Source organism: Delphinapterus leucas, unplaced genomic scaffold, assembly GCF_059928025.1.
Source record: "Delphinapterus leucas isolate spDelLeu-1000000601 "Yukka" unplaced genomic scaffold, BTC_Dleu_Yukka2 spDelLeu_asBTCV2_sq25, whole genome shotgun sequence".
NCBI lineage: Eukaryota > Metazoa > Chordata > Mammalia > Artiodactyla > Monodontidae > Delphinapterus > Delphinapterus leucas.
In genome coordinates this window covers 16624990-16650630 of record NW_028322234.1, presented here as the reverse complement: position 1 = coordinate 16650630, position 25641 = coordinate 16624990, and the positions used below count along the sequence as shown (strand labels likewise).

The window sequence follows — 25641 nt, the reverse complement described above, 5'->3', positions numbered from 1 at the left end:
GTTTCACCTTAGTAGTCAGTTTTTAAGACTCCAAGGTAGCAAGAAAGAAAAGATCTGATTCTTTTACTAAAGCTAGAGAGTAGGAGTTTTTTTAAAGAGGCATCACTTTTACAAGAAGAATGAGCTAGGCTACCATTATTCCTTTATCAAGAAAAAGTTTCTTTTTTTAAAAAAGTAAATTAAAACTCTGGCTATACGTAGTACAAAGTTCATACATAATATACCTGGAAAAAAAACAAAGAGTATACCCTGAAGCAAAAAGGTTTATTGGAGAGAAAAAGTCTCTTCCACGGTACCAAGTCTTAAGGTGGCAGTTTTCAGAGGGTGGCAGTGATGTAATTAATGCCAAACTGTTTGCTCATGGGTATGGCAGGACGCAATGATGGACCAAAAAAACCAAAAAACCATTCTGCACATAACACTGAGCAGTGACCAGCACACACACACAAAAGTAACAAAAGAGAGACAGTAGTACTGAGAGAAGGGACAAAAGAGAGACAGTAGTACTGAGAGAAGGGTTTGGGATAGAGAGAGGGGAGAGAGAGGGGAGTGAGGGAGAGTATGAGAGAGCCTGAAACCCCAAACATTCAAGCATGCAGTCATAATACAGCACAAACCAGGTGTTTCCGTTCAGCCCACTGCAGTCGCACAAAGAAGGTAACTATAGTAAAACAGAGATTTCTTAAGAAAGCTTGCAATTCCCAGAGAACAGCCAGGTTGCCACCCTAACCCAGGAATCCGTTGCTATTGCCAGGAGCATCCTTGTGGTCTCTCATTCCTGACTTCTCTGACTTCTTGTTCTTGGACAAGGCAGCTGCTTGGCTTCAGGAGCTCTCGGTTTTTGGCCTGCATTTGTTCTGTAACTTCTTTGTGGGTTCTTCTCTAACTCATCTGATCCTTTTTTTTGATGCAGCACCTTCTTCAGAGTGGCTACTTCTTCCTTTGGGCAAAGATGACAGAGTGGTCAGTGCCTGGTGAGTCCAGAGCCAGGTCTGAGGAAAAGCTATGACCATTGGTTGTGATCAACTCAAACCTGGATTTTTTCTTTGGGATTTCATTTTGAATTGAAGATGTAGGAAGTGTTTTCTTGCTGTTTCTCCTGGTGGCTGGCACGGGAAGAAGTGCTCAGATGCTTCCTCTGCTCTTTGGTCTTCTGAAGGACCCGTTTGTATGAAAGTGTGCACAGCCAGCGTAACAACTTCCCGTCTACCTTTTTTCTGTCATCTTTCCTGTCAAATGCACCCTGCTGCTTGCCCTGTTCACAGGAATGTGGTGGCCCATACTTCTCTGAATTTGTGCGGCGCTGGCTTTGGTGCCAGTGAATGCTGCAGTTACACTGCAGTGCTGCCGAGGTTTGGGCATTCCATACAACTGTACATTCTGAGCGCACTATTGGTTTTACTCTCCTGCCGGTGCTCAGTCCTACAGTCGGTGCGCTTCACAACATACAATCCGACACTCCTTGCACAGCTGCTGCCCCTGAGACAGCGCCTCGAAGGGGAAGTGCTGCTGGCATTTGGTGCGGGCGTTGCTCACCGCCCTACCGGTCCCGCCCGCCACTTTCTCTCTTGTGTGTCTCTTTGGAGAAATGTCTATTCACGTTCATTGCCCATTTTGGATTTGGTTGTTTGGGTTTTTTGTTGTTGAGTTTTAGGAGTTCTTTATATATTCTGGATATTAATCCCTTATCAGATACATGATTTGCAAATGTTTTCTCACATTCTATGTGTTGCCTTTTTACTCTGATGAGAATGTCTTTAGATTCACAAATTTAATCTCAAGCAGCCCAATTTGTCCTGCAGCCCAATTTGTCCTTACTGTTTTGTTCTGTTACCTGGGCTTTTGGTATCATATCCAGGTGTCATATCCAGGAAATTATTGCCAAATCCATTGTTAGAAAACTTTTGTCCTGTTTTCTTCCAAGAGTTTTATTGTTGTAGGTCTTACATTTAGGTCCTTGAGCTATTCAGTTAATTTTTTTTTTTTTTGAAGTGGGTCTTGCTTTATGCAACATATATGTTCTGTAAAGAAGATGCTAGGGTCAGGTCACATGAACGTTTTCCTCGCAGAACACGGCTTCATTGGTTTGGTGACTGCTCAGCGCTCGAGCAAGTGCATTAACCGGGGACTGCGGACTTTTTGACGCATTCGTTCAACTGTAAACAAACACCTGAATGAAACAGAGCTGCCATTGATAGGAAGGAACCCTGAGAGTCTTCTGCACAGTCAACCCTAATTAACCGTTTTGTAAATGGATTTGCGGGGTGCCCAAAAGGGACGCAGCCATTATAGGGCATATTATACTGAGGATGCAGTGTTAAAAAATCTAGGGCACAGGTCCTGGGGACAGAGGACCCTCAGCTCTCTGAAAGTGAGGTTTTGGTTAGGAAGCCTGTGCAACCACAGACAGATACACCTGAGGCTTGGTCCAAGTACCTTTCCTCCAAGAAGCTTTCCTCCACATTCTCATCTCTCCTCCCAACAGGCTTTTTTACCCCTGACTTGTAAGGTCACAGGCAGGCATAGCTGAGACTAGAAGCCAAGTCTCCCTGCAGATCCCTGCTGCCCCACTGTGACCCAGACCCCATAACACTAGCCTTTCCAGGGCCCAGCATTCCCTTTGATGCGCCCAGGAGCCCAGCCAGGCCTGGGACTCGTCCTGTCCTCTGGCCATCAGAGCAGCAGCCAGGAGGAGGAAAGGCTTAGCTTCCTGGCCACCTGTTCTACATTCCCCTCCCACCCACTCTAGCCTCCATCCCCAGCTCAGCATAGAGGAGGGGCCGACAGTCCCCATCTCCGTGACCCACCCTTCCCAGCAGCCCCCATTCCCTACAGAAACCCTGCATAAAGCAAGGTTAAGAAGTTAAGGCTGAGCAGAACCTCCTGAGATCAGGTCATCTTACAGACCTGTCCGCAGGGCCTCAGAGAGCTGGTTGACGTCCCGGCAGTACGGCTCCCGCTGCTGTTCTGTGAAGGGGCAGAATGCTGCGCCTCAGCAAGACCCCTGTGCCCTGACCGGCTTCTTCAGGAACTCATCCACTGTAGGGCCATTTCGCCCCAGTGGGTCATCAGGCACCATGAAGAGGTTTCCCACGAAGGTGAAGGGCAGCAGGCGCTCTAGTGATCGCCATCCACTTCTCAGACTCCTGCCAGGTCCCGGAACTGGTCATTGGAGACAATGATCCCATCAGTCTCTCTTCAGCCAGCTTCACCATGAACCTGTCGTCACAGGAAGAGATCCTCTTGCCATCCAAGACCCGGGAGGGAGGGAGGGAGAGCAGCCTGAGGGAATACAGCTTGTGCAGGAAGGGACCCTCTCTGACACCTTGGAGTCCCTACTGAAATGCCACTAGGCACAAAGACAGTTATGTCGCGGTGGCCACGGTCCCAGAAGTACTGCACAGCAATGGCAATGCCCCGGCTGGAGGCCATGCACCATGGCCACGTTGCTGCCATCGATGGCAATATGGCGGAGGTCTGGCTTACCTGGCACATTGGCAAGGCACAGGGTAAAAGGGTCCTGGAGAGCCTCCTGGAAAAGCAGTGTGCCAGTCACCAAATTACCCCCCCCCCCGGGTGCCTTGTTTCCATGGAGACCCCCGACCTCGAGCCAGGACCTGCTGCTTTTCTGCCCTGTCTCCGTCTCCTCTGTCCTCTGTCCCCTCGATCTCTGCAGTGCCAAGGGGGTTCAGGTGCTGGTGGGGGGCTGGGCACTCTCGGAGGTGAGCCTTCCCCATTATGGAGCCACTGCAGGAGAGAGGCTCCCTGGGGTTGTGCTGCCTTCTGACAGGGGCCCTGGGTGCCAGGAGACTTGCCCTGGACCCAGAACCTTCCTCCCTCCTGAGGCACCCCCTCCCTCCTGAGGCACCCCCTCCTTCCCTTTCAGAGGCACTGCCTGCCCTGCCTCTCCTCCTCCGGTGGCCTGAAGGCCACTTGTCTCTCCCAGGCCTCTTCCCCGGGCCACTCCTTCCACCCCAAATCCATCTCCCTGGGACCACCGTGCTTTGTCCCCTCCTTCCCCATAGCACGTCTCTCTCCCCTTGACTCCTGCCACCCTGCAGGTCCTGTGTCCAGAGACTCCTGACTCCCTAGTGCTGAGCACCCAGCAGACCTGGGCTCCCCCACTCCCAGGACGGGAATGCTTGGGGCCCCTGACCCCTGGATGCCTCTTGCACCAGGCTCAGCAGTTCTTCCTGGACAGCAAGGGGCAGCTGCAGCAAGGCCTCTGTGGGGCTATCCCCCCAGGACTGCAGCAGAGAAGAGAATTCTCTCAGCACTCCAGCGCACTGAGAGGCTCCAGGGGATGGCCCCAGCCGAAAGTCCCAGCTCAGCCGCTCCACCAGCTCCTCCACTCGGCTCTGGACCATGACAAAGGCCTCGGTCAGGCCGCTGACCATCAGCGAGCTGGGTGCCCCCGGCACCAGGGCTGATGTGCTCCAAGTCAGGCAATCAAAGGAAGAAGCCCTGGGCTCTCAGAAAGATGCAGTGCAGTTTGGGTGAGTAGTGAATTTCATTCTGTAGCTCTGGGCTGCAGAGACCCTTCAGGTACTCCTTGGCTCTGCTGGCGTTCTCCTTGGGGCCCTCCAGCTGCAGGCCAGATGTGAGGGTTCTCAGGACAGTCCTTCGGGAGGACGCTCATCCCCACCCTGAAGATGCGCTCCACATGGGGTTGCTGTTCTTGCACCGGCCTCTGCAGACACTGCAAAACGGTCATGGGACAGGGAGCCAGCCCCCCAGGTAGGCATGGCTCCTTGGCCGCCCAGCCCCAACGGGGACCTCTCTTCCCCACACCACGAACAGTTTTTTGAGTCACTTCCTGGCCAGGGGCAGAGTAAGCTGGGCCCCTCCCGGGGCTGGGCCTGCACTGAGCCCCAGCGTGCGCCCGCCCCTGCCAGCTGCTCCCTGCCTGAGGCCGGAGCCTTGGCCCAGGCCCAAGCCCCCCAGAGTTAATTTTTGTATATCATGTTAGGTAAGGGTCCAACTTCATTCTTTTCCATGTGGATATCGCATTTCCCAGCATTGTCTGTTGAAAATGCTGTCCTCTCCCCCTTGGATGGTCTTTTCACTCTATTCCCTTGGTCTATATATATCTGTCTTTATACCAGTACCACACTGTTTTGAGTACTGTAGCTTTGAAATCAGGATATAGGAATTGTCCAGTTTTATTCTTCATCAATATTGTTTCGGCTTTTCAAGACCCCTTGAGATTCTAATTTGAATTTTATGATGGGTTTCTCCTTCTGCAAAAAATATTGGGGTATATATAGTTGATTAACAATACTGTGTTACTTTCAGGTGTACTTATACATGTATCTATTCTTTTTCAAATTATTTTCCCATTTAGGTAATTACAGAATATTGAGCAGAGTGTCCTGTGCTATACTGTAGTACAGTAGGTCCTATTTTAAATATAGTAGTGTGTATATGTCAATCCCAAACTCCCAATATCTCCCTCCCCCTACATCTTTCCCCTTTGGTAACCATACGTTTGTTTTCTAAGTCTGTGTATTTGTTTTGTAAATAAGTTCACTTGTATCATTTTTTTATTTAAAGATTCCTCATGTAAGTGATATCATATGATATGTCTTTCTCTGACTTACTTCACTTAGTATGATAATCTCCAGGTCCATCCATGTTGCTGCAAATGGCATTATTTCTTTTTAATGGCCGAGTAATACTCCATTGTATATATGCACCACATCTTCTTTATCCATTCCTCTGTTGACAGACATTTAGGTTGCCTTTCATGTCTTGGCTATTGTAAACAGTGAAACGGTGCTGCAGTGAACATTGGGGTGCATGTATCCTTTCGAACCATGGTTTTCTCCAGATATATACCCAGGAGTGGGATTGTGGATCGTATGGTAGCTCTATTTTAAGTTTTTTAAGGAACCTCCTCCATACTGTTCTCCATAGTGGCTGTACAAATTTACATTGACACCAACAGTGTAGGAGGGTTCCCTTTTCTCCACACCCTCTCCAGCATTACGTGTAGACTTTTTGATGATGGCCATTCTGACTGGTGTAAGGTGGTATCTCTTTGCAGTTTTGATTTGCATTTCTCTAATAATTGGTGATGTTGAGCATCTTTTCATATGCCTATTGGCCATTTGTGTCTTCTTTGGAGAAATGTCTTTTTAGGTCTTCTGCCCATTCTTTGGGTGTTTGGTTTTTTTTGATATTTAGTTGCATGAGCTGTTTGTAGATTTTGGAGATTAATCCCTTGTCTCTAGCATCATTTGGAAATATTTTCTCCCCTTCTGTGGGTTGTCTTTCCTTTATGGTTTCCTTTGCTGTGCAAAAGCTTTTGAGTTAATTAAGGTTCCATTTGTTTATTTTTTTTATTTCCATTACTCTAGGAGACAGATCAAAAAAGATATTGCTGCAATTTATGTGAAAGAGTGTTCTTCCTATGTTTAGGTCTAATCCATTTTGAGTTTATTTTGTGTAGAAGTCCAGTTTTCCCAGCACCACTTGTTGAAGAGACTGTCTTTTCTCCATTGTATATTCTTCCGTCCTTTTCTTAGATTACTTGGCCATAGTGCATGGGTTTACTTCTGGGCTTTCTATCCTGTTCCATTGATCTGTATTTCTGTTCTTTTGTGCCAGTTCCGTACTGTTTTCATGTTTGTAGTATAGTTTGAAGTCAGGGAGCCCGATTCCTCCAGCTCTGATATTCTTTCTCAAGATTGCTTTGTCTATTTGGGGTCTTTTGTGTCTCCATCCGAATTTAAAAATTTTTTGTTCTAGTTCTGTGAATGACATTGGTGATTTGATAGGGATTGCACTGAATCTATCGACTGCCTTGGGTAGTTATAGTCATTTTGAAAATATTGATTCTTTCAACCCAAAAACATGGTATACCTTTCTGTCTTGTCATCTTTGATTTCTTATAGTTTTCGGAGTATGGGTCTTTTGCCTCCTTAGGTAAGTTTATTCCTAGGTATTTTATTCTTTTTGATGCAGTAGTAAAGTTTCCTTAATTTCTCTTTCTGATCTTTCGTGGTTAGTATATAGAAATGCAACAGATTTCTCAATTTTGTATCCTGCAACTTTACCAGATTCATTGATGAGCTCTAGTAGTTTTCTGGTAGCATCTTTACAATTTTCTACGTATAGTATCACGTCATCTGCAAACTGAGTTTTACTTCTTCTTCTCCAAGTTGGATTCATTTCTTTCTCTGATTGCCATGGCTAGGACTTCCAAAACTCTGTTGAATAAAAGTGGTGAGAGTGGGTGACTTCCCTGTTGGCACAGTGGTTAAGAATCCGCCTGCCAATGCAGGTGACATGGGTTCAAGCCCTGGTCTGGGAACATCCCACATGCTGTGAAGCAGCTAAGCCCGAGCACCACAACTACTGAAGCTTGCGCGCCTAGAGCCTGTGCTCTGCAATGAGAGAAGCCACTGTGATGAGAAGCCCATGCACCACAACGAAGAGTAGCTCCCGCTCGCTGCAACTAGAGAAAGCCTGTGCGCAGCAACAAAGCTCCAACACAGCCAGAAATAATAAAAAGAAAAACAAAAACAGAAAACAACCCAGGCTCGCGACTCCAAGGCTAGGGTGAGCTCTCCTGTTAGTAGTAATATTTCATACCTGTTGTCGCAAATTAAGCTCTGCCCATGCAACTCCACTGAGGATAACAAACTCTGAGCCTAGTTTCTCCTGGATTCTGCCCTAAGTACTAATTCACTAATTTACATGTCCTTTCCCTGTAATATAAACTGTGTATAACTGCTTTTCTGAAACAGGTCCTCCTGTGAGCTCTGTAGTGAATCCCCAGACCTGGGGCTGGTCTTGGACACCCCCTGACACCCCACAGTATGATAAGAAGTAATTCACTAGAGGAGCTTCACAGTCAATTGAAACTGGCAGAGGAAAGAATTAGTGAACTTCATCACTGACTGATGGTACAATCTGAAGAACAGAGAGAATAATGAATGAAGGTGGAAGAGCCTCAGAGAAATGTGGGGCAGCGTTTACTGCACCAATACCTGGGTGATGGCAGCAGGAGAGAAAGAAGCAGGACAAATACTCAAAGAAGTAGAAGCAGGACAAATACTCAAAGAAGTACTGGCTGAAAACGTGCTAAATTTATTGAAAATCACCAAACTACACATACAGATGTCCAATGGACGCTGAAGAATAAACTTGCAAAGCGATCCACACACAGATACGTCCCAGTGAAAATGGTGAAAGTCAAAGACAAGGAGAAAAGCTTGAAAGCAGCAAGAAAAACACCTTGTCTCCTAAAAGGAACCACTGTAAGACCATGAGCTGGCTTTTCAGCTGAAACCAGGGATGTTACAGGTAATGGGATAAAACACATTCAAAGTTATGAATATGAAGAGAAGCCACCGCAAGGAAGAGTGGCCCCCGCTCGCCGCAACTACAGGAAGCCCACACACAGCAACGAAGACCCAACGCAGCCGAAATAAATTAATTTTAAAAAATTAAATAACTAAGTAAATAAAGAAAAAAACAACTGGCATCACAAACAGGATGGATGGAGTCATGCTTGCAACTGACCTCAGGGAATAGGAACTGGGAAGCAGGCCAAGCACCACCTGCAGTGCCACCAGGAAATGCAACATGAATTGGTATCACTTGGAGCAACGTGCAGGGGGCCTTCAGCCCATCATCAGAGAGGGTCATCAGCACATCTCCCCTGTGACAGCCCGCTCTGCCAGTGCTGTTGAAACACACAGCTCCTGCCACAAAGGTTCCCATCCCCAGTATTATAGACATGATACTGACATCTCAAGGCTCCTATTTAGCTGTCCAGGATCCGGCCAACAGGTTTTACTTGGCCCCAATAATCGAAGACTCACAACCTCAACTTGCTTCCACTTTTTTTTTTTTAATTTTATTTTTTTATTGTCTGAGGATAGATCCTCGTGATGTGTAGCAGTCCCACAGGGGATCCCGCTGCAACCATTAAGTCAGTTCTGTTCGCCACGGGGGGCATAATAAAGGCTGATCCCCCGATGCCCCGAGCACCCACGGCAGTTTTAGGCTGTCAGAAGGAGAAAGGAGAAACCGAGGCACTTAACAGAGTCAAACCGACCCAAGGTCTACTCCCTGACGAGCTAGACTCAGAAACCGCACACCTCTGATCCATCGCACTGCCCTTAGAAAACTGTTCAGATCATGTCTCGTATCTGAATCAGGCAAAATTAACAATGGGAAACCGTGCCTTAAAGCCTGAATAGCTCCTGGACAGACAGCCACCTATGGTAACACCAGCTGAGTTTATGTATGATACCCATGGAACTGATACTTGCAGGTATTTAACCAAATGGGAAAACCTGACCAAAGATAACTTGTCCCTGAAATGGCCAAAATGGGGTACTTTTGATTTACCTACATGCACGTTTAATTAGAAAAAGCATACATCTTTATTGGAGTATATAATTGCTTCACAATGCTGTGTTAGTTTCTGTTGTACACCAAAGCGAATCTGCCATATGCATGCACATGTCCCCATATCTCTTCCCTCTTGCGTCTCCCTCCCACCCTCCCTACCCCACCCCTCTAGGTGGTCACAAAGCACAGAGCAGATCTCCCTGTGCTATGTGGCTGCCTCCCACTAGCTATCTGTTTTACATTTGGTAGTGTATATATAGGGAGGCATATTCTAATTGGGACCTGGAAGCCTCACAAGTGAGGAAATAATAAAATGGCTTCATTGTAAGAAACAAACCAAAAATGATTAGAAACGGTGGTGGCTGAATTAGAGAAAGCCTCAACCTCCGTCTCCAGCTTCTTTATGTTCTCTTCTTTCTGAGTTGCCCTGCTCTGCCCTGCCCTTCCTGCTCTCCCTCCTCCAACACCAAAAGAAAAATATATTGAATGCGAGATAGAAAATGAAAGCAACACCAAGTTTAAGGAGAAGCCCGTGAGCAGAGGGGAACCTGCTCTATCTACAGCCCCTGGACTAGGACAAAACTTAGGAACTTGACTAAGGATTTTCCAGATCCCTTACAAAGACCCTTTAGCTTTTGCTAAGGAATCTTACAATAAGAACTTACGAGCCTGGAAGCTCGTACATTGACTAGTCTCTGAAAGTAAAGCAAATTTTGGAAAGCACCTATGGAGGATTTTCAGAAGTGTGAGGCTACAGATCGCCAGAAATGTAGAGAAGTTGCCCACAACTTATATCAGGCTATTCCAAAAATCTTCCCACAGAAAGAAAACAGATTGGGCATGGGACTTCCCTGGTGGTCCAGTGGCTAAGACTCCACGCTCCCAATGCAGGGGGCCCAGGTTCGACCCCTGGTTAGGGAACTAGATCCCACGTGCCACAACTGAAAGATCCGCATGCCACAACGAAGACCATCACAGCCAAATAAATAAATAAAACACGTATTTTTAAAAAAGAAAACATTGGGCAAAGATCCATCAGTGTAAATAGAGGCCAGGAGAAACTATGATTATTTTGAAAGATTTGAAAAAACAAACAACACTCTGGCATGGATCCAGAGAGTTTTGTAAACCATCAGAATGATTCAGTATTACATTCTATTTTTCTCGAAGGATTAGATGAAGAATTGGCACGCCTGGTTAAAAGACATGAACTTGATTGGGCTACTATGCATACTAATGCCCTTGTCACTACTGCTGATAAGCTTTCTAAAACCTTATGGAAAGAAGAGAAGGAAAAAGCTGCCAAGATTATGACTGTGCAGCTACAGCAGTTTGGCGGCCCTCCAAAACTCACCTGCCCAAAATCCAAAAAACATGTACATTTTAAAAGGGATTGCCACAAATTCAAGCGAGACTTGGAACAAGGTAAAATTAAAAAGGAAGAGAGGGCTCTGAGGATGCCCTCTCGCTCGGGGTAAACAATCGATTCTCATGGTAGGGGTTTCACACTTTCCTGTGCAGGTTTTTAAATCAGAACCAATAATTGCTCAGCTAGGAACTGTCACAGGAAGACATGTATTCCTTTTGGTGAATGTGCTCCAATTCATCTGACTGGATGAGACCTTTTAGAGGCATATAATGCCCGTATTGCCTTGTCACCTATAGGTGAAATGATTTTAGATTTAGATGCTGAGAACAAAGGGAATGGTTATGAAAATCAAAATTCAGACAAATGGAGAGGAAATTAATGATTTGCTGTTACAGGACAGCTGCATGTAAAATCAATGGGGTTAGAACACACCCTCACAACCATGCACAAAAATAACCTCGCAATGGCTTAAAGACTTAAACATAAGACATGACGCCATGAAACTCCTAGAAGAGAGCATAGGCAAAACATTCTCTGACATAAACTGTACCAGTCAGTCTCCCAAGGCAATAGAAAGGAAAACTTACAAGCTTTTGCACAGCAAAGGAAACCATAAACAAAAGAAAACCTAAAAGACAACCTATGGAACAGGAGAAAATGCCTGCAGATGTGACTGACAAGGGCTTAATTTCCAAGATATATTGGGTGGGCCAAAAAGTTTGGGTTTTTCCATAATATCTTATTGGCCAACCCAATACAAACAGCTCATACAACTCAACAACAACAACAAAAATACCCGATCGAAAAATGGGCAGAAGACCTTAACAGACGTTTCTCCAAAGAAGAAACAAATGGCCAATAAGCATGAGAAAAGATGCTCAACATCACTAGTTATTAGAAAAATGCAAATCAAAACTACAGTGAGCTACCACCTCGCACAGGTCAGAATGGCCATCATTTAAAAGTCTACAAATAACAAATGCTGGAGAGGGTGTGGAGAAAAGGTTGGTGGGAATATAAGTTGGTGTAGCCAGTATGGAGAACAATATGGAGATTCCTCAGAAAACTAAAATAGAGTTACCATACGATCCAGGAATCCCAGTCCTGGGCATATATCCAGACAAAATTATAATTCAAAAAGATACATGTACCCTAACGTTCACAACAGCCAAGACATGGAAACAACCTAAATGTCCACAGAGGAATGAATAAAGAAGATATGGTACATTTATACAATGGAATATTACTCAGCCATAAAAAAGAAGGAAATAATGCCATTTGCAGCAACATGGATGCAACTAGAGATTATCATGCTAAGTGGAGTAAGTCAGAGAGAGAAAGACAAATACCCTATCACTTAAGTATGGAAATTAAATATGAATGTATCTACAAAACAGAAACAGACTCACAGACATAGAGAACAGACTTGTGGTTGCCAAGCAGTGGGGGGAGAAGGGAGAGGGATGGGAATTCAGGGTTGATAGGTGCAAACTATTACATTTAGAATGGATAAACGACAAGGTTCTACTGTAGAGCTCAGGGAACTGAGCACAGGGAACCATATCCAATCTCCTGGGATAAACCAGAATGGAAAAGAATATTTTAAGAAGAACGTACGTGTAAAACTGAGTCCCTTTGCTGTGCAGCAGAGACTGGCGCAACACTGTAAATCAACTATGCTTCAGTAAAAAAATAAAATGATTTGCTATACGAGTGCCTAAGGAATTATGGTCTCTCCTTCCTCAGATATTGGGAAAATTTAAATGGCTACTCCTATTAAAGTAACTATGGATAATTCCAAGCCTCTACCTAATATCCGACAATAGCCACGCAGACCGGAGGCATTAAAAGGAATGAGACCTATTATTCAGGAATTCCTTAAGACTTACAATTTCTTGCACCAGTCCCTGCGATACTCCCATTTTACCAGGAAGAAACCAAATGGAAAGGCCTGCAGGTTGGTTCAGGACCAGGGCTCTAAGTACTCTTGTGATTCCCTGCCACCCTGTCGTCCCTAATCCTCCCACACTGCTCTCAGCCATCCCATCAGACACCTGTTATTTCCCAGTAGTTGACCTACGGAGCGCATTCTTGAGTATTCCAGTAGAAAGGAAAGTCAATACCTCTTCACTTTTACATAGGAAGATCGCCAACCTACTTGGATAGTTATGCCACAAGGCTATACTGAAAGCCCTACTTATTTTTCTCAAATACTTAAAGCCGATTTGGCTGATGTACACTTTCCTAATGACTCTGCTCTGATTCAGTACATAGATAATTACTTTTGTGTTCTAGAACTGGACCGGATTGCCAAGAGACGCTATCCACTTGCTGCAACAATTAGTGTCAAGAGGCATAAAGTGTCCAAAGACAAACTACAATTCTGCTCACCAACTATGCGATAATTAGGTCATTTAATATCTAAGGAAGGATTGTTGATTGATTCTGAAAGGATTAAGGGAATCCTAGCTTTCTCACTCCCCCAGACAAAGAAACAGCGGAGAGGATTTCTAGTTCTAACTGGGTATTATTGCAGGAATTGGGTACCGAGTTTCTCCCTCGTGACCTAATAACCTCTATGCGTTACTCAAGTCTCATCAGCCAGAGGGACTTCCCTGGCCGTCCGGTGCTTAAGACTCCACGCTTCCACTGCAGGGGGCACGGGTTTGATCCCTAGTCGGGGAACTAAGATCCCACATGCTGCGGGGCATGGCCAAAACAATTAATTAATTTAAAAAATACTTAAAAAAAAAAAAAAACCTGATCAGCCAGACCCAATTGAATGGATGAACAGAAGGAGAAAAAGCTACAAATGCACTGGAACCTACACTAGCCCGGGCTCCAGCTCTGGGCCATCCTAACTAACTATAAACCACCATTTTCCCTCTTTGCGCCTGAAGACAGAGGACACGTCCTGGGTGTATTCACTCAGAGGCACTGTGACCACAGGATGTTATAGTCGCCAGTTAGATTTGGTGGCAGAAGGGCTCCCACCCTGTAGGAGAGCTATTTCGGCGACTGCCCTCTTTATGCAAAGGTACTGAAGAACTTCTCATGGGGTCTCCTCGGGCTGTGTTCCTCACTCAGTTGAATCTCTCTTAAGTTCCCATCATACTCAAGACTGTTCTGTGAGTCGCTTGACCTCTTACGAAGTATTGTTACTCTCATCACCCAGTATTACTTCCGCTTGCTGGCGTTAACAGCCTTAACCCTGCAACTTTGTTTCCAGCATCTCAAGATGACTGCATTAGACTGGCTATCTTCTAACTCTGAGGACTGATGTGCAAGAAGTTCCCATTGATAATTCTGGATTTAATTTGGTTTACAGGTGGATCCTACTTAAAAGGACATTATTGAGCTGGGTTTGCAATAACTTCAACAGTAGAAATAAGTGAAAGTTCTTATTTACCAGACACCAAGTCGGCCCAACAAGCTGAACTGATTGCATGACTAGGGCTTGTCAGTTAGCCAAAGGTCAAATAAACAATGTCTATACTGATAGCTGCTATGCCTTTGGAGTGGCTCGTGATTGTGGAGACCGGATTTCTCACCTCTCTTGGTCGGCCTATAAAGAATGGGCAGCTCATCTCAAAACTATTGGACTCCAGACAGCTCATGATCATGAAAACTACCTGGGCATTCCAAACCTGACTCAACAGAGGCCAAAGGACATGGATCGGCTGATGCCGCAGCCAAACAAGCTGCCTGAAGTCTTGTCCCTGCCCAATTTCAAGGCTCTCCCCTGCTCGATCACAACTCTGACAAAACTTCAGAAATTTCTTTTGCAGGCTCAGGAACTGGCTTCAGAAAATGAAGAAAAAAAGGGGGGCTATTTGGGTCCCATCTCACAAATACGGAGTATCTGCATGCGGTTGTTTAGGGGTGGCTGGTCATTGCTGGGTGTTTTTTTTTTTTTAAGTTATTTTTTGTTGCCTTTACTCCAGCAAGGACATTCCCTGGCCCACGGGCACCCGAGAAAATGGTATTATAGGGAAAACAGTGTATCTGGAAACCTTCTCCCACTATAGCCCATAAGGTTTATGACCTATGTTCTATCTGTCCTAAAATGTAATCCTGGTAAACCCCTTCATGGCTCGCAAGGCCACTTCCCCCTTCCTGAGGAGCCCTTGTAGGTTTGGCAGCTGGACTCCACCCACGTGCCTTCCTCTGAAGGCTATAAATGCATCCTGGTCGTGGTCTGCATGTTTTCACACTGGGTGGAGGCTTTCACACTGGGTGGAGGCATTTCCTTGCAGAAGGCCGGTAGCCTTCACAGTAGGCAAATTACTGTTGGGAAAAAAATTCCACTTTGGGGCATTCCTTCTGAGTTGCGTAGCGACCAGGGAACCCATTTTACTGGACAGATTATTAACACCACTGGTAAGATTCGGCCGCTAATGCAACATTTTCACTGCACCTGTCACCTCAATCCTCAGTGGTAGGAGAAGGGACCCAAGAGCACTATTAAAACACAATTGGCTAAATTTTCAGAGGCTTTTCATCTTCCACGGCCAAAAGCTCTTCCCTTGGTAACTCCTCAACCTTAGCTCTACCCACTTTGGTAAACATCAGTTGTCTCTCTTTGAAATAATTACTGGGTGGCGACCTGTGCCTTTAGATGAAGGTACGTATGAACCAGCGCTGCTTCAAGGTCACATTCTACATTACTGTCAGGGACTCATCAAAGTGCTTCAAGAAAATGAAAAATTAGTAACTGATTCCTTCCACGGTGAGCTCCTGGGAGAGGAAGACCTTATTAAGGGTCACGGGTTACAGCCTGGAGATGTTGGAAAAGACGTCAAAAAAGGGACTCTTTACAACCACGTTGGAAAGGAACATACCAGCTACTCTTAACAAATCCCTGGGGGGCAAAACTTAAAGGACTGATCTATTGGAGTCACATCTCTCACCTCAAAAGGGCCTCCCCTCCTGAATGGACTGCAACCCCTATTTGTGACACCCCACTTCCACTAAGAGAGGCTCTATTAAACCAGAATGAGAAGAACACGACAACAGTGGTAGACAGCTAACCCAAGAGTCCAGACCAGACCTGTAAGAAACTGCCTCTCTCCATCAACATTGAAAGTTATGGGACTTCCCTGGTGTTCCAGTGGTTAAGACACCCCCCTTTCCCTGCAGGGGGCACGGGTTCCATCCCTGATCAGGGAACTAAGATCCCGCGTGCCGTGCAGCACAGCCAAAAAATAGAGAAATTGAAAGTTACTGTTCTGTTTCTAGCTATGTTCTTAGACCAATATTTAGGATGGAAAGAAAACTCTTTAGTAAAACTATCACAAAGTATAGGTACTGGGGGAGGTTAACTGATTGCTGGATTTGTCATCAGATTAATCCGTCAGTACAAGGCCGATTAAACCCCTTGTAATTTCTGTCACTGACTTTTCAGATGTTTCTAATGGTACCACTTACTCAGACACACCTCCCTCTGGCCTAACTTTTCAGGTTCAAATTCTCCAAAACACTAATATGTCCGTCCCTTGACTGACACCATCTTCGGTTCTTAGAGATGGCACACAACTTACCCTAGGCCTCCCTCACTCTGTCCCTTACTTTTTTTTTTGGCTGTGCCGCACAGCATGCAGGATCTTAGTTCCCCGACCAGGGATCAGACCCGAGTCCCCTGCAGTGGAAGCACGGAGTCATAACCACCGGACCACCGGGGAAGTCCCCGTGTCCCGTACTTAATTAACAGAGGTCTTAAAGAGAAAGATACAAGTCACGTATGCCAGCAACTCCCCCACCTCCAATATCATACGGATAGCTTTTGGAAAGTCTGCAAAAGAAATGGCCCACGGTTTAATACTGTGTTACGAGAACTTCCAGTTAACGAAGCCATCAACAAAAGCGCTCTGGGAGGAGTCACGAGAACTTCCAGTTAACGAAGCCATCAACAAAAGCGCTCTGGGAGGAGTCACTTGTGCTCCCCCAGGTTTTGTCTTCATATATGGTATTGGAACTGACCCACCTTCCCAAGGGTATTCACATAAATGTCTGAAGAGCCGGCAAGTAGAAGGTTTATTTTATCGGGACGTTATGTTACCCCATTGTCCATCCAAAAAGAGAAGATGGACCTCCTCTTTCCCCCCATTACAGAGTCAGGAGATCCACGCGAGGAGGATACCAAAGAAACCTGGTGGCAAAGTCTTTTCGGAATCTTGGTTCCTAGCGCAGGAGTATATGTAAACAGGGATACTTAGAAACTTATCAGCCACCATTGGTCAGATGGTTGAAGCACTGCAGCACAGCAGAAATCCTTAGATTCCTTAGCCCTTAGCCCAAGTTGTGTTAGATAACAGAATTGCCTTAGATCTCCTACTGCCCAAACAGGGAGGTGTTTGTGCTATTGGCCACACGTGTTACACTTATGTTAACACCTCCAGAGGTCGAGACATGCCCGGGAAAAATTTTCCGAAGAGCAAAATGGTTACAAGATGTAAGAAAGAGTGATCCTTTAAGTCAGCAGTACCCAGTCTTTTTGGCACCAGGGACCGCTTTCATGGAAGACAGTTTTTCCATGGACCGGGGCGGGGGCAGGGAGGTATGGTTCAGGCAGTGATGCGAGTGCTGGGGGGTGGCAGATGAAGCTTCGCTCACCTGCCCGCTACTCACCTCCTGCTGTGCGGCCCGGTTCCTAACAGGCCGAGGACTGGTAGTGGTCCGCGTCCCAAGGGTTGGGGACCCCTGCTTTAAGTGACCTTTTTAGTCAGCTACCCTCAGGACGAGGCAACATTTTCCGGCTTTACAGACAGTTGTTATGTTCATTATGTGCACTGCCATTCTTTTCCTGGCTATCAAATTACTCATGACATGTATCACTGCTTGTTCTAAGTCTACGGCCAAAAGCACACCTACAATGATTGTACAACGAACTGAGATGACTGATCAAATGTATAATCTATAAAACTTGCACACCTACAATGATTGTACAACGAACTGAGATGACTGATCAAATGTATAATCTATAAAACTTGCCTTCATCAATTTATTTCTATGATTACTGCATTAAATTACTATGATAAAATATATGATGCTTAAACAAATTGAAAGTGCTGATCAGTTCTATAATTCTGTATAAGGTATAATTCTGTATAAGGTAATGGACATACACAATACACATAAAGTACAACTGGCCTAAGTGCTATTGGACACCTTAGAATTGGCTACCAGTCCTTGCCAAGCATCCTACTAGTGCATCCCCCCGCCCCAAAAGAAAAAAAAAGGACCGGGCTCTCAAGACCCAGCATGGAGGGACATGATGAATCGGAGGCAGGTAAGCAACCACCTTGGCACCAAGGGACCAAATAGTTGATCATCTAATGCTTTCTATCAAAAGATTTATGATCTAAAGGGGGAAGATGATGAGGGAGATCGTAAATATTTTATGGCAGGACAATCAAACTAAGAAAGAAAACAAATGACATGCTCCCTTTGTGGCAAGCTTTTCCCAGTGTTCAATGTGCATATCTATACAATACATTAACCGGCTCTCCTCAAAGCAGCAGGATGAAATCAACCTTTGAGAAAAAGATGACCCTTTCTTTAGACGCCAGCATTTCAATATTGTAATTCTATGACTAATATATTTCTTTTTCATCTCATACAAGGGTACAGGGGGTTGCACTGACCAAAGGCTTGTCTGTACATGGAATATTAAGGGGAAAAAAAACCCCCAACTTGTTGACTGAACTATGTACACAGTGCTAACCTGTCAATATGAGACATAATTTGTCTCAAAAATGTATAAAACTGCATCTCTGACTCCTGATCAATGGAGCCATTTTCAAACTTTCTGAGAATGTTTCCTGGGTTATAATCCTCAGTTTGACTCGAATAAAATTCTCTTTTCTTTTTTCTTAGCTTGACTGTTATTTGATTTTTTGTCAGCAGGCCTCACTGCTGAAATGGAAATTACACCTTCAGGAAAGGGCTATACCTGATGTCAAGGGCCTTTCCAGAATACAGGAGGATGTGGCTTCCGCCATGCTCAGCCCCTTGCCCTCTGACATGAAGATACAGTTAGCGTTGGCCTAACAGTTGCGAAGCCCCTTGGGACCAACTGTCTGACATGGAAAGGGAGCTGGTGTTCTTAACTGACAGAAGCACCACCCCTGTACACAAGGCCACCTGCTGGACAGCTGTGCCGTGCTTCCCTGCTAGTGGCATATCCCCTGTCTAGGAGGGCTTGCTTGGCAGAGTTGGTGGTGGTGTGCCTGGCCCTACCACTGGCCATCAAAACGAGAGTCCCAAGGACACAGATTTTCACTGACTCCCGAGCAGTAGCCAATGGGCTCACAGTCTGGTCTGGATAATGGCCTCCTTGGGGCACCTCCACTTGGAAAGATAGGGCAACACACACACTGATTATGGATACTCGTGGCTCTGCGTACACATGCCAACACCAGAAGGAGACCTGTTCCAGAGCCCAACATAAGCTACGACACAGGTCCAGACACAGCTATTCCTCCAGAGATGCACACCCGCTAACACAGTGGATCCACGGGGAAGCCTAAGTGGTGGTAGATGTTGCCCCCTCTGCTCTCAAACAAAACTCTGGAAGCCTCCCAGGTAGGCACATGCATACACCCCAGGCTACAGACCCGACTTCCGGTGAAACTGATTTTATCAGGCCACTGCCGCCCTCTGCTAGAGGTAGTGGGTATCCCACCACTGTCACTGATTCCTCCCCTGGACTTCTGCTGGCCACTCCCTCCAGACGTGCTGCAATCTCCTTCTTGACCAGGTATGTGCCCGTCCCTTCCGGCCCACCAGGCATCATGGATTCAGATCAAGGTACCCATTTCACCGCCCAGTCTGTTCGGTCATGGGCTCTGGCACATGGACTCTTGTAAAATTTCCAACTAACTTAGCAGCCCCAAGTGGCTAAACTTAAAAGAGATATACCATGGTCTACTCAAAGGCAGCCCCCCCCCAAGCCTTTAAACAAAGGTGGTCCCCAAAATGGACAAAAAAACATTACCACAAGCTCTAACGCTGCCTAACCCCCGACCCTCAGATCTCCACACACCAGCTGCCAGTCTTCTCCACGGACTCCTGTGTGAGCACGTAAAGGAAACCCTCAGCCCTCTGACGTCAGGCATCTGCTCAGCAGACGAATGCTCCCCTTGCCCACCATCTCACCGTCTTCCACGCACCTAATCAGGTCGATCAAGGGCTGGTTGTGCAACGTGATACAGAGAGAGATCCCCCAAGGGGACAAGCCCCTACCCAACTGCTTAGAGATCATGATTATACAGATTTTATTGGCCCACATGATGGCCCAGGACTAGCCGCAAATCTTAAGGCCACTGGCTTCGCCTCACTTTTTGAAAAGCTGGTTTATTAAACCATATTCATCAAAAGTTTTGCAGGAGGTTGAAGTTACAGCTCCAGGACCCACTAGCGCAACTTGCGTGCATCTCAGAGAAAAGACAAGAGGCTCCCCACCCTAGTGGATGCTGGTGTTGTTAGGAAATGAAATCCACAAGGGAAGCCCAGAGTCCAGTGTCACTACCAGCAGACGTGGGCCAGGTCCCCACCCGACTTCAGACAAAGAGACAAACAGCCTCTTGCCCCAAAGCAGCTACACACAGGATCCACACTTCTCAACTCGAAGGAGGCCCCAGCAAGCCAAGTGCACATCTGACTCTCCTTGGTTGTGGCTCTTAATAATGTGTACAGCCCGGATAGCAGGGTTGCTAGTGGACCCCTGGAGCCTAGTGCTGTCCCAGGAGCTGTGCGGGAACACATCAGCCAAGTGCGTGACTGCATCACGGGAGGGCTGAGTGCCAATGCGGGCAGGCCCTGTGAGAAGAGCTTCGGCTGGCACGTGGCTGGGTGTGGATTCTAACCAGAGCTCACCTCTCTCCACATTAAATGGTGCCAGTAGAAACGATGCTGAAACAAGTTGCTCCCTCCTTTTACAAAACCTCAAGTTATATATCCCAGGCAAAAACGGCCTTCCCAGTGTTAACCGAATCAGACCCAGATGGCTGGCAGTTTGGGGCTGTCATGATCCTACCATGGTTTCATAGGGTGAACTCCGGATTCTGAAGCTGTAGGCCACAACGTGTGCCTACAATCAGCCCATCAATGTGTCCGGAATCTGTATGCATCATGGATGGGATCCCCACAAGGCTTGGTCTTGGACATGGCCGTGCCCTTCCCAAGATGCACCCCTACTGCTCTGATGGAGCTTACTGATCCGCTCAACCACCGGCAGAGCCTGTGCTTGTAGCTGTGCCCTGCACAGGCCTCCAGCAGATCTGCTCAGAACTTAACACCTCTTAGCCACTCTGCCCTTCACGGGTCTCCACCTGGGAAGGCCACCCCAAGCACACCAACGTCTCAGTGGTGACGTCTCAACCCAAGAGAATTACGAGGGAAATCATGCTCCCCAAGCTCGTGGGACGGTGGGACCTTCCCCTCCCAGACCGCCTTCACATCAGCAGGGAAGAGACTGGTGACGGTCAACCTCAAGGTCGAGCTGCCCCAGTGCCTCCAGGTGATGGACGCTGGGGGGCCTCGAGAAGACTGTTTTTGTGAAATGGCTAATTCCTTGCCGCTATCACAATATTTACTAGGCACTACCATATATAAAATAGGGAACTGATAAGAACCTGCTGTATAGCACAGGGAACTCCACTTTGCTGTACAGTAGAAACTAACAACACTGTAAAACAACTACCCCAATTAAAAAAAAAAAGCAAAAAACAAACAGTAGGTCCCCTGCCAACTGCATGGCACCGGTAACGTCATTTGGCCTTCATGACAAGTCAAGCTGTGTATTCTAACCCCCATCGGCCACGGGGGGGACCTCCTCACAACGGTCCTACCTTGACCTACCTAGAGCCTATGATCAGGGACCTCTTGCCACCGTGTGTGCCAGCTGATGCGCCGTTGACAGCGTTTGCTCCCCACCCGATGCAGCCACAGCAGATCCAACTCCCTCGTTATTCCCACCACCACCTTCCATACTCAAAGCTGCTGCCCTCCTTTGTACCCACATCGTAGGCACAAGCCGCTCCCCGCTATACGCCAGAATCCCCTCCAACACCACGACCAAGTAGGCCACACCTGCCAGGACACGTGTATTTGTGCAAACCTCTGACAGCAGCCTCGGCCTTACAAGCAAAACAACGCTGTCTGTGTCTCTACGTGGGGCCAGACCTACATCCCCAGGTCACTAACCTGCAGTTCCTCACAGTGATCAGCTGTGTGCTAATTCCCTCCAAAATACCTTGAGCCTCACTCAGGCTAAACAAACCCCTAATCAGGACCCCGTACGGGGCACCCTGAGGGTAAGCATCAGGATAAGCAGAATAACCACCCCGCCGTCGTGGTGGTACTTTCTAAAGGCTGCTAGCTGTATGCAAGCACAAAGACTGCCCCTCACCCTGTACACTCACGGCCCCCAAATGATATTAACACCTCACTCAGATTCTGCTCTGGACCTGCCTCGAGCAGTCAGCAGCAAGCCCACTGGACCCTGCCCAGTCTGCAGCATATCCACGGAGATAACCCCTATGGTTACAATACTGTTCCTTTTAGGATCCCGGCACCCTTCACTCTTCTGACACTTTTCCACTAGAGCTGTCCTGCTCACAGAAAGGGCCATCCTGTCCCTGTCCTGTTGGGCCATCACCAATGGACTGGGGGGCATAGGAGCAACATCAAATATTAAAAGCCACCCAGCAGGGAATTCCCTGGTGGCACAGTGGTTGGGAATCCACCTGCCAATGCAGGGGACATGGGTTTGAGCCCTGGTCCCAGAAGATCCCACATGCCGCAGAGCAACTAAACCCGTGGGCCACAACTACCGAGCCTGCACTCTAGAGCCTGTGTGCCACAACTATTGAGCCTGCGAGCCACAACTACTGAAGCCAACGTGCCTAGAGCCCGTGCTCCGCAACAAGAGAAGCCACCGCAATGAGAAGCCCGCACACCGCAACGAAGACTAGGCCCCTCTCGCTGCAACTAGAGAAAGCCCGCGTGCAGCGAAGCCCCAATGCAGCCAAAAATTAAAAAAAAAGTCACCCGGCAATGACCAACCACCCTAAACGACCACGTGCAGACGCTCCACCGTGCTCAGAGTCTGATGCAGCAACAGCAGGACCCACTAGCACAGACAGTGATGGTTAACCAGGTGAGTCTGCTCCTTGCAGGGCACCTCTTGCTGTAGGAACCCTAACAACTCAAGGGAGCACAGGCCAACCTCCAGGAGACGCCTTCAGATACACAGGCCACGCAGAACAGAGCTAAAATATCTCAGCTCCACACTCCCTGAGGGCCCTGATTTGTTCTTGTGGGCCTTGCCATCCACTGGAGGAGCAGTGGCTGAGAAAAGGGTTTCCAACTCTATGGAGTCTTCGTCACAGGCCTCATCATTGTTGCCCTGGTTAAATGTGCGCTACCGTGGCCTCAGTATCTATGTCCTTGGACATATCTGCTACTCAGAGGATTGCTATTCCTGATGCCGAGGAATCACAGGATGGATCGTCGAGGGTTTAGCTAAGCTGCTCCATGGTACCGCTGCTCTGGCATCCATTCTGTTGGGTCAAGCAGCCTTCAGGGTCCTGGAATTGACACTAGCCCCTTGCATGAGTGCATGCCCTAGACGGCAGCCCCCAGAGGCATGAACAAACATAAGTTCCTCATATGACTTCACCAGCGGCCCTTGTGATCAACAGTCTCCCCTGCTTCCCCTTGTGCACCCCTTACATAAGACCCCTGTGGAGCTAACCACAGAGGTTGTCAGAGTGGATCAAGGAAACAAGACCCAACCATAGGTTGTCTACAAGAAACTCACTTTAAATATAAAGATGCAAATAACAGAAAATGGATGGAGACATACCATGCTAACACCAATCAAAAGAAAACTGGAGGGACTTCCCTGGTGGTGCAGCGGTTAAGAATCCTCCTGCCAGTGCAGGGACCATGGGTTCATGCCCTGATACTGGAAGATCCCACATGCTGTGGAGCAGCTAAGCCCGTGCACCACAACTACTGAGCCTGCGCTCTAGAGCCTGCATGCCACAGCTACTGAAGCCTACATGCCTAGAGCCCATGCTCTGCTACAAGAAAAGCAATCGCAATGAGAAGCCCAGGCACCACAACTAGAGAAAGCCCGCACACAGCAACAAAGACCCAATGCAGCCCCAAAAACCAAACAAACAAAAACCCCAAAAAACCACAAAACTTGAGTAGCTGTATTTCATACAGAGCAGATTTCAGAGGAAGGAAAATTCTCAGAGATAAAGAGAGGCACGACATGATGATAAAGGCATCGATTCTCCAAGACATAACAACCCTTAATGCGTGTGCGCCTAACAACAGAGTCCACAGACTAGAGACAAAAACTGATATGACTGCATCGAGAAATGGATGAATCCACTATTAAAGTTAGAGACTTCAATATATCTCCATCAGAATTGACAGATCCTGGAGGCAAAAAGTGAGTTAGATAAATGAACTCAACAGTACCATCCACAACTGGATATAATTCACAACTACGGACGACGTCATCCAAAGACAGCAGCACACAGATTCCTCTCAAGTGCACATGGGACCATCACCAACAAACACCATATCTTGGGCCATAAAACAAACCTTAATTAATTTAAAAGAATAGAAATCACAATGGATGCTCTTAGGCCACAGAGGAATTAAATTGGAAATAACATAAAGGTAGCTGGAAAGTCCCCAAGTACTTGTAAACAACAAACTTCCAAATAACAAATGGATCAAAGAAGAAATCTCCAGAGAAATAAAAAATATTTTGAACTTAATGAAAACGAAAATAACACTTATCAAAATCTGAGGGATGCAGGGCTTCCCTGGTGGCACAGTGGTTAAGAACCACCTGGCCATGCAGGCGACATGGGTTCAAGCCCTGGTACAGGAAGATCCCATGAGCCATGGAGCAACTAAACCCATGTGCCACAACTAACGAGCCTGTGAGCCACAACTACTGAAGCACGCATGCCTAGAGCCCATGCTCTGCAGCAACAGAAGCCACTGCAATGAGAAGCCCGTGTACTGCAACGAAGAGTAGCCCCTGCTCGCCACAACTAGAGAAAAGCCCGCACAAAGCAACGAAGACCCAATGCAGCCAAAAATAAAATAAATTTTTTTTAAATGTGAGGGATGCAGTGAAAGCAATGCTTAGAGAAAGCACTACAGGGATATATTAAAAAAGAAGCAAGATCAAAAATCAATAATCTAAACCTCTACCTTAAGAAACTAGAAAAAGGGCAAGTTAAATCTAAAGTAGAAAAAAATACTAAATCAGAAGAAAAAAATACTAAAATTTGGAGCAGAAATCAATAAAATTTAAAACAGGAAATTGGTAGAAAACATCAACTAAACCAAAAGCTGGCTCTCTGAAAAGATCAATAAAATCATACGCTAACTAGGAAAAAAATAGAGAAGACAGAAATTATTATCAGCAAAGAACTAGGGGATATCATTACACGTCTTATGGATTTTGAAAGGGTAATAATGGAATACTAGGAATAACTATACCCACAAATTTAATAACCTCGATGGAATGGCCCTATTCCTTGAAAGACACAGCCTGCAAGAACTCACACAAGAAGAAATAGATAATCAGAATAGTCCTATATCTATGAAAGAAACTGAACGAACAATCGGTAACCTTCCAGGAACCTTGCTACACTGTTGGTGGCGATGTAAATTGGTGCAGCTACTATGGAAAACAGTACGGAGGGTGCTTACAAAACTAAAAACAGAATTACCATATGATCCAGCAATCCCACTACTGGGCATATATCTGGACAAAACTATAATTCAAAAAGACACATATGGGCTTCCCTGGTGGCCCAGTGGTTGGGAGTCCGCCTGCTGATGCAGGGGACGTGGGTTTGTGCCCC

The 25641-nt window shown here is 46.6% G+C and overlaps 2 pseudogenes; both read right to left on the bottom strand.

Moving 5' to 3' along the window:
• Positions 1–725: 725 nt before the first annotated feature.
• Positions 726–1596, bottom strand: LOC111165982 (protein FAM76A pseudogene; annotated as a pseudogene).
• LOC149744089 (protein KHNYN pseudogene) overlaps positions 1595–25641 on the bottom strand; it is a 39613-nt pseudogene continuing 15566 nt past the window's right edge.